Here is a 6,875-nt window from a genome sequence, read left to right as displayed (position 1 = left end):
TATCTCTCCTTGCTATTCTTTGGAACCGGATGATGGTTAGAAGACCAGTTTGTATGTACACAGCAAGTGCATCCCAAATTATTTTTATTTTTTGTTTTATAATGTTAATTTTTATTTGCTAATTGGTTGATTGGCTGTGTCTGTTTTTTTTTTCCAGCAGAAAATTCTCGAGAAACAAATAAAAAGGATTCCTACCTGACAAACTTTTAAGACTTCATGATATCACTGATGAGGAAGAGAAAAATATGAAGGAAAAAACCGTTTCTATCTACAAAGTAGCAAGAAAATATACTGGAAATATTAATTTCATTTATAATTCAATGTATAATATGTGGGAACAGGCAATTCCACTAACGATTCAATATTTTGGGGGAGACAGCTGAAAAGCTTTCAATTTATCAATAAGTTATTAATATTAATAGACAATTCAGAAACAGAAATACTGTGTAATTAGGATGTGGCTGGTTTATGTATGGATCAGCATGCAAAGAACTCTAAATTTACCAAAATCAGAACAGAGTAGCATAGGCAACCAGTATCAAAAGAAATACAGAAGAAGATACCAATACATCTGTAAACTTAGTACCTGCTAGTTTCGACAGCAAAAGTCATTGGCAAAGAGAAAGATTAAGTGCTCCTTGGAAATTCACTCAGTGAAATGATAATGATGGGGATCTTTAAAGAGCAGATTTTTAAGTGATTGCTACTTTTTCTTTGCAATTTTCTCTGTTCATTTTTTAAAACAATAAGCATATTTAAAATATCATGAAGTTATCAAAATCGTGGGGAAAATAACAGGATAAACAATATTCAAAATGTATATACATTTAATAAAATCACTACAAATTAAATTTATATTTCAAATGCTCTGGTTAATTAATATATGAAAGTTGTTCAAATTTAGTAGTAGTTTAAGTCAAATCCAGTGGGAAATATTTGCTCGCATTTTTAAAACAGCAGGTTCAGGAGGGCGCGATCAGCGCTCTGGAAGGCGGATGGATCTGAGCCTGCCCGGAGTGATCCCGTGGGCCCGCGTGTCCCCGCGCGGCGGGCGGTGGACTCTCCCCGGCCTGCCCTGTGCACTGAGCGTGTGAGCTTTCTTCACCGCCGCGCACCTGCGCCCGCGCCCTCACCCCTCCAGCCGCCGCCCCTGCCGGGAGAAGACGCGCTGGGGCTGGCGGCCCGGGGGAACTCGTATCCGCGTCCCTCTGCTGCCGCCGTGCAGACGTGGCTTCCCAGGGACTCCGGGGAAACGGCGCCCTCCGAGCCTTTCGTGTGGTCCAGCTGGTGGCACTTTGGTTTGGAAGATGACACCCACCGGAGGCAGACTTCTTCTCACTGTTCATTCGCTCAGTTTGCGGTCTTTGCGCTCTTTGCGATCTAATGAACTGCTGCATGCCAGGCTTCTCTGTTTCCCCAGAGTTTGCTCAAACTCATGTCCATTGTGTTCGTGCCATCTGACCATCTCATCCTCTGTCAGCACTTCTCCTGCTAGTGGCTGGAAAAGTATGGCATAAGTCTGATGTCTGTGTCTGCTTCCCCAAGGTCAAGAAATTATCTCCTTAAAAGGTAACATACTATGCATATTATGAATTATGTCTGCTTGGTCAGTTATAAAGGAAGTAGGAATAGCACCACAGCAGCTGGATGCATGGTTGGGCAAGCACCACCACCAACCCCTCTCCACCCCCCCACCCCCAACCAGGTTCAAACTCCTTGGAAGGGTTTCCTCTCTCTCCTCCCCCTAACCCCCAAAATTGACTGGAGGGCCTCTGGTTCCCCTCCCCACCCCAGAACTACCCTCAACCTCTCACCTGAACAGCTACAGCCACCTTGGTAAGAAAAAGTGAATGAGAAGCCTTTTAAATTGGAAAACCATTCCAGAGGAGCAAGTTTGTAGCAAAACCAACATCTGGACCTTGGCACCAGGCAACAGCATCACTACCAAATCGACACAGAGACCACCCAGGAGCTGTTTGGGCAGCAAGAATATACCACCAAGTCTTCCTCTTCTAGGAGAGGAAGGCTTTAAAACTGTCCTTCAGGAAGGCCAGAGAAGAGATTACTATCTTGGATGCAAAAGGGAGCATGAACACTGGGATATTTCTTTTTCTTTTTTTCATTTTAATAGGAGGCTAATTACTTTACATTATTGTATTGGTTTTGCCATACATTGACATGAATCTGCCCCGGGTGTTCATGTGTTCCCCATCTTGAACCCCCTCCCATCTCCCTCCCCATCCCCTCCCTTTGGTTCATCCCAGTACACCAGCCCTGAGAATCCTGTATCATGCCTCGAACCTGGACCAGCGATTCGTTTCACATATTATTTAAGAATTCTGCTTGGTCCATTGAAGAAGACATTCACCAAGGATAGGGTGAGCATGATGGACCAGAGAAATTGCGAGAATTTCTTAAGCTTTTGCGGGACTCAGAAGATATGAAGAAACTAAAAGCATTTAGTGGAGACATGGCCAAGCTGTCCTGGGAAGATTCCTTCATTCAGGTGCCGAACTACTCACTGCAGATTGAAGTCATGGTGCTAAATTAGAAAAATTTTGCCTTCTCTACACAGACATAATGATTCTCAAAACTGCTACAAAAGAGCTAATGTGTGTGAGGAACTACATTCGATATTATTAACATACTTTGTGCTGCAAAAGGGAATATCATGATTGCAGGGGGGCATGCTAGCAATGCAGTGTGATTTAAACTGTCTTCTTTGCACAACTTGGCAGACAACGCAAATAAACCTGTGGTGAATCTCCTTCCTTGCTGCACGGGAAGCCCAAAAGGAAGATGCCCTGCTTCTGAACTTTTCTGAAAAGTTTCATCGTGTTCTTGAGGATGCTAGATTATCTCTGGAAAATACGGAGGCAGGCTGCACTATCTCTTTTTTTAAAATACAATTTTATTTCTATTTCACTGTGCTGGGTCTTCCTTGCTGCACGCCGGGTTTCTCTACTTGCAGGAAGAGGGGGCTGCTCTCTAGCTTCTCAATGCCGTGTCTTCTCTTGCTGCGGATCTCTCTCGGCTCTAGGCCGCTGGGGCTTCGGGAGTTGCAGCAAATGGACTCAGTAGTTGTGACCCACGGGCTTGCTTCCTGGCCTTTGGGATCAGGACGAGATCTCTAAAGAACCTCCAGCGGGGTGGTGGGTGGGTGTCAGTGGACGAAGGTTTCCTTCAATGTGCCCTGGAAAACCTGGGGCGCTGGAAGCAAGGGCTCGGAGACAAGCCGCAACGCCTTCACAGACTTCTGTGAAGAAAAAGACACCGCCCAACTGGACGAATGCTTCCAGATATCCAGCGACTTTGTGTCAGATTCAACGAAGCGGGAAGGACAATGAGACCGCGAGGCGTAGGAGCTGAAGTAGAGTCCTTGGGCGGCTGGGGAGCTGGGGATCCGGCCGGAGCGGCAGTGAGAATGACTCGGGGCTGTTGACCGAGAGGAGTGCGGAGGACTCGCCCACTTTCCTCCACCCCGGGCCCATCAACCCTTCCTACCAGACCCCCGTCGCCCGCCGCTCCAGCCTCTCCCTGGGGCCCTCGGACCCAGAGCTTCTAATCTTCGCGGAGAGAGCTCCACTGGCAGCCCCGAGGAGGAGCTCAAGTTCAACAGCTCGGCGGGAGCTGCCCCCAGCGGGACCTGCCCAGCGGAGCCTGGAGAGCCTAGGGACCAGGACCCCAGCCCAGCGTCCAGACCTCCGGCCTCGGAGAGCCAGGAGGAAGCCCCCGAACCGCCTTGGTTTGGCCTAGCCAGTCCCAGCTCTCCCCGCACCCCCGGCCTGAGGACCCTCCGCCGTCTTACCCGGGGTTCAGCGCAGTGGGCTCAGCATCCTGCAAAAGAGGAGCAGCGAGCCCGGGATCTGGGCCCTGAGTAGTAGCCTCTACTCTCTCCGTTGGCTCTAAGGATTAGGGGTCATGAGCTGGTGACCGGACTGGCTCACTTCTACCGCCAGGCTCCCACGGGCCCGGAAGAGCCGGCCACCTGACGGTGAGTGACTTCAGCCCAGTAGAGATGGTGTCTGTGGGGCGATGAGAGACTTAGTCCCCGGGCGCCTGCAAAGACAGCCTGGGCAGAGGTGCCCAGGACGGGGGCGGGGGCATGGCGAGGCGGCCCCGAGGAGCCCAGAAGCGAGGTTCTGATATTTGAGGGCAGCAGCGACCCTGAGAACCAAGATCCTGGCTCTCGGTTCAGACACCACTGACTGCTCGCTGCCCCTGGACTGCTGGGAGGGAACCGACTCCAGGCCCGAAGCGGGGGACCCGCAGGATCAGGGTGATGGGGGAGCCGTGTGTCCTCCGGAGCCAGGGAGACCGGAGGCGGCCAGGTCTCCTCTAACCCCATCTGCATCCCACCTGGGGAGGTTGCCACTGCTGCCGCGAGCCCGGCTGCCTCGGGGACCCGCCCAGGGACAGGCCGGCCAGAGGGAGGGAGGTGATGGCCCGCGAAGAGGAGCTCCCTCAAAGAGGCGTCGGCGTCAGCTGGGGCCTCCGCGGTCAGTGTTGCCCGGAGGGTCGCGGGGCTGGGGCTGACGCTGATGGGCCGGGAGAGCGAGAGCGGGTGCAGCCGGCCGCGCTCCCCTCCACACCCGCCTCCCCGGCTCCTCCCGCCGCATAGGCGTCCTTCGCGAGGGCTGGCGGCTGGGACCCGCCGTGCCCCTGTTGAGCTGGTGAGGGGGCCTCCGACAAGCTTCTGAGGAGGCCCTGGACAGCGGCCTGGCGGGGAGGGAGCCCCGCGCGCCACCCAGGACGCCTTCAGGACGCTCAGCTCCAAACTCCGCGCCCCCTGCTCCCTTCCCCCGCCTGCAACGTCCGGTGGCAGAAGTTGGGGGTGGTGGGGGGTGAGGGGAGCATTCTCAGGCCCTCCAGCGCGCCCGGTGGCCCGGCCCGTGTCCTCAGCTTCGCTGGCAACACGGCCACCTCCTTGTCTCGGCACCAGAGGACCGACTCTCCCCACCGTGGACAGAGCCCCTGGCCTCACCCAGACCGAGTTACAGAGGTAGCTGAGGGTGAAGGGTGGCCCGGAGACCCCGCTCCCCAAGGAAAGCGGCGTCTGCGTTCCCCAGTAGGGGCTGGAGTCGGCCTGGGGCCCCGGGGCTGCACAGAGAACCCGGGAAAGGAACGCCTTCCCGCTGAAGGACGCCAGTCCAGCGGCGCTGGGGAACGGGCTCCATCCCTTCGGGAAGGGAAGCGCATCCGCCCTCCGCTCTGGCCTCCTGGACAGACTTCTGAGAATGGCCGACCCGCTCCTCTTCCCCGCTCATGGCTGTTCCACATGAAGTCATCCTCTGGGGCCACCTGCAGATGCTCCTGTCACAGAAGGTGACAGACTCTGCGAGAATGCTGCAGCTTCTGGGATTTACACGCGCTGCATTTTGGTGGAAGGTCGTCAGAGAGGTTTCAGCTGAGCACACCTTTCCGCTTCTGTTTTCTCATTTGTTGTTGCTGTTCAGTTGCCAAGTTGCCTCCGGTTTTCTACCGCATGGACTACAGCACGCCACGCTTTCCTGTCCTTCATTATCTCCCGCAGTTTACTCAGACTCAAGTCCATTGAGTCGGTGATGCCATCCAGCCATCTCATCCCCTGTCTCCGCCTCCTCTTCCTGCTCTCAATCTTTCCCAGGATCAGGGACTTTTCCAATGAGTTGACTCTTTACATCAGGTGGCCAAAGTATCGAAGCTATTTCTCCTTTGAGTATCTTATAAAATTAAGTGAAGGCTACTATGTTACAGGAAAGATTTCGCTCTTCAGTCTCCCAGTCTTTCTCCTGGAGCCTGGAGAAAGTCCGTTTTCTGTCTGTCTGTCTCTCAATACTTTTTGATGTTGATATCTCTTTCCAGGTGGCTCAGTGGCAAAGAATCTGCCTGCCAATGCAGGAGATGGGTTTGATCTCTGGGTCGGGAAGCACTCTTGAAGAAAGAAATGGCAATCCACTCCAGTATTGTTGCCTGGAAAATTCCATGGACAAAGGAGCCTGGTGGGCTACCTGGGGTTGCAAAATGTCATACACGACTGAGCACACACACACACACACACACACACACATCTGTTCTTTGGTACTATAGTTTTAAATCCTGAATAAAATCAGATCAACTTTTTAAGGGCCATTGGGCCACTGGGTTTTTAAAAACAGACCTCCCCAAATGAAATTGCTTTAAGGAGATTTTATATTATCAGGAAATTTTTGAAAAAAAAATAGGTTTTTTTCAAAAGAAACGGGAAAGTGTGTACTATTTCTACTCAGTGCCAGTTTCACTATTTCCCATCAACTAATTGGGAAATGAGGGAATTCTTGACATCTTTTTGTTATTTAAAAATTGCCTTCAGCTTTTTTTTTCACTTTTGATCACTTATTAGTGAAACTTTGTTTTAGATCTGACAGTGGTAGATCAGTTCAGTTCAGTTCAGTCGCTCAGTCGTGTCCGACTCTCCGCGACCCCATGAATCACAGCACGCCAGGCCTCCCTGTCCATCACCAACTCCCGGAGTTCACTCAAACTCATGTCCACAGAGTCGGTGATGCCATCCAGCCATCTCATTCTCTGTCGTCCCCTTCTCCTCCCGCCCCCAACCTTTCCCAGCACCAGAGTCTTTTCCAGTGAGTCAACTCGTCGCATGAGGTAGATAGACTTCAGCAAATATGATATATTTGTGATGAATCCATATGGTTGATGTTACAATCTCCCTCCCATAGAATGTTGCCTTCCATTTGAATTAATTGGAAACTGAACTTCCGTAAGTCAGATAAATTGAAAAGGCAAACTTTATGACTGAAGAAGTAAGGCACCTGACCACAAAACCTCTTGTAAAAACAGTCTAAGTATGTATTCCCTGGACTCCACAAAGATGGTTATGAGAAATCTGAGCCATT

The 6,875-nt window shown here is 51.4% G+C and overlaps 2 pseudogenes; both read left to right on the top strand.

Moving 5' to 3' along the window:
* Window positions 1-1,579: 1,579 nt before the first annotated feature.
* Window positions 1,580-3,369, top strand: LOC148773855 (FH2 domain-containing protein 1 pseudogene; annotated as a pseudogene).
* An 11-nt stretch (window positions 3,370-3,380) lies between these two features.
* On the top strand, window positions 3,381-5,329 carry LOC129548341 (FH2 domain-containing protein 1-like; annotated as a pseudogene).
* The last annotated feature ends 1,546 nt before the right edge of the window (window positions 5,330-6,875 follow it).

This window comes from Moschus berezovskii, chromosome 25, assembly GCF_049115385.1.
Source record: "Moschus berezovskii isolate FMDL1 chromosome 25, NW_MosBer_1.0, whole genome shotgun sequence".
Taxonomy (NCBI): Eukaryota; Metazoa; Chordata; class Mammalia; order Artiodactyla; family Moschidae; genus Moschus; species Moschus berezovskii.
The sequence above is the reverse complement of the archived record's forward strand: the minus strand, read 5'-3'. Positions and strand labels throughout refer to the sequence as shown.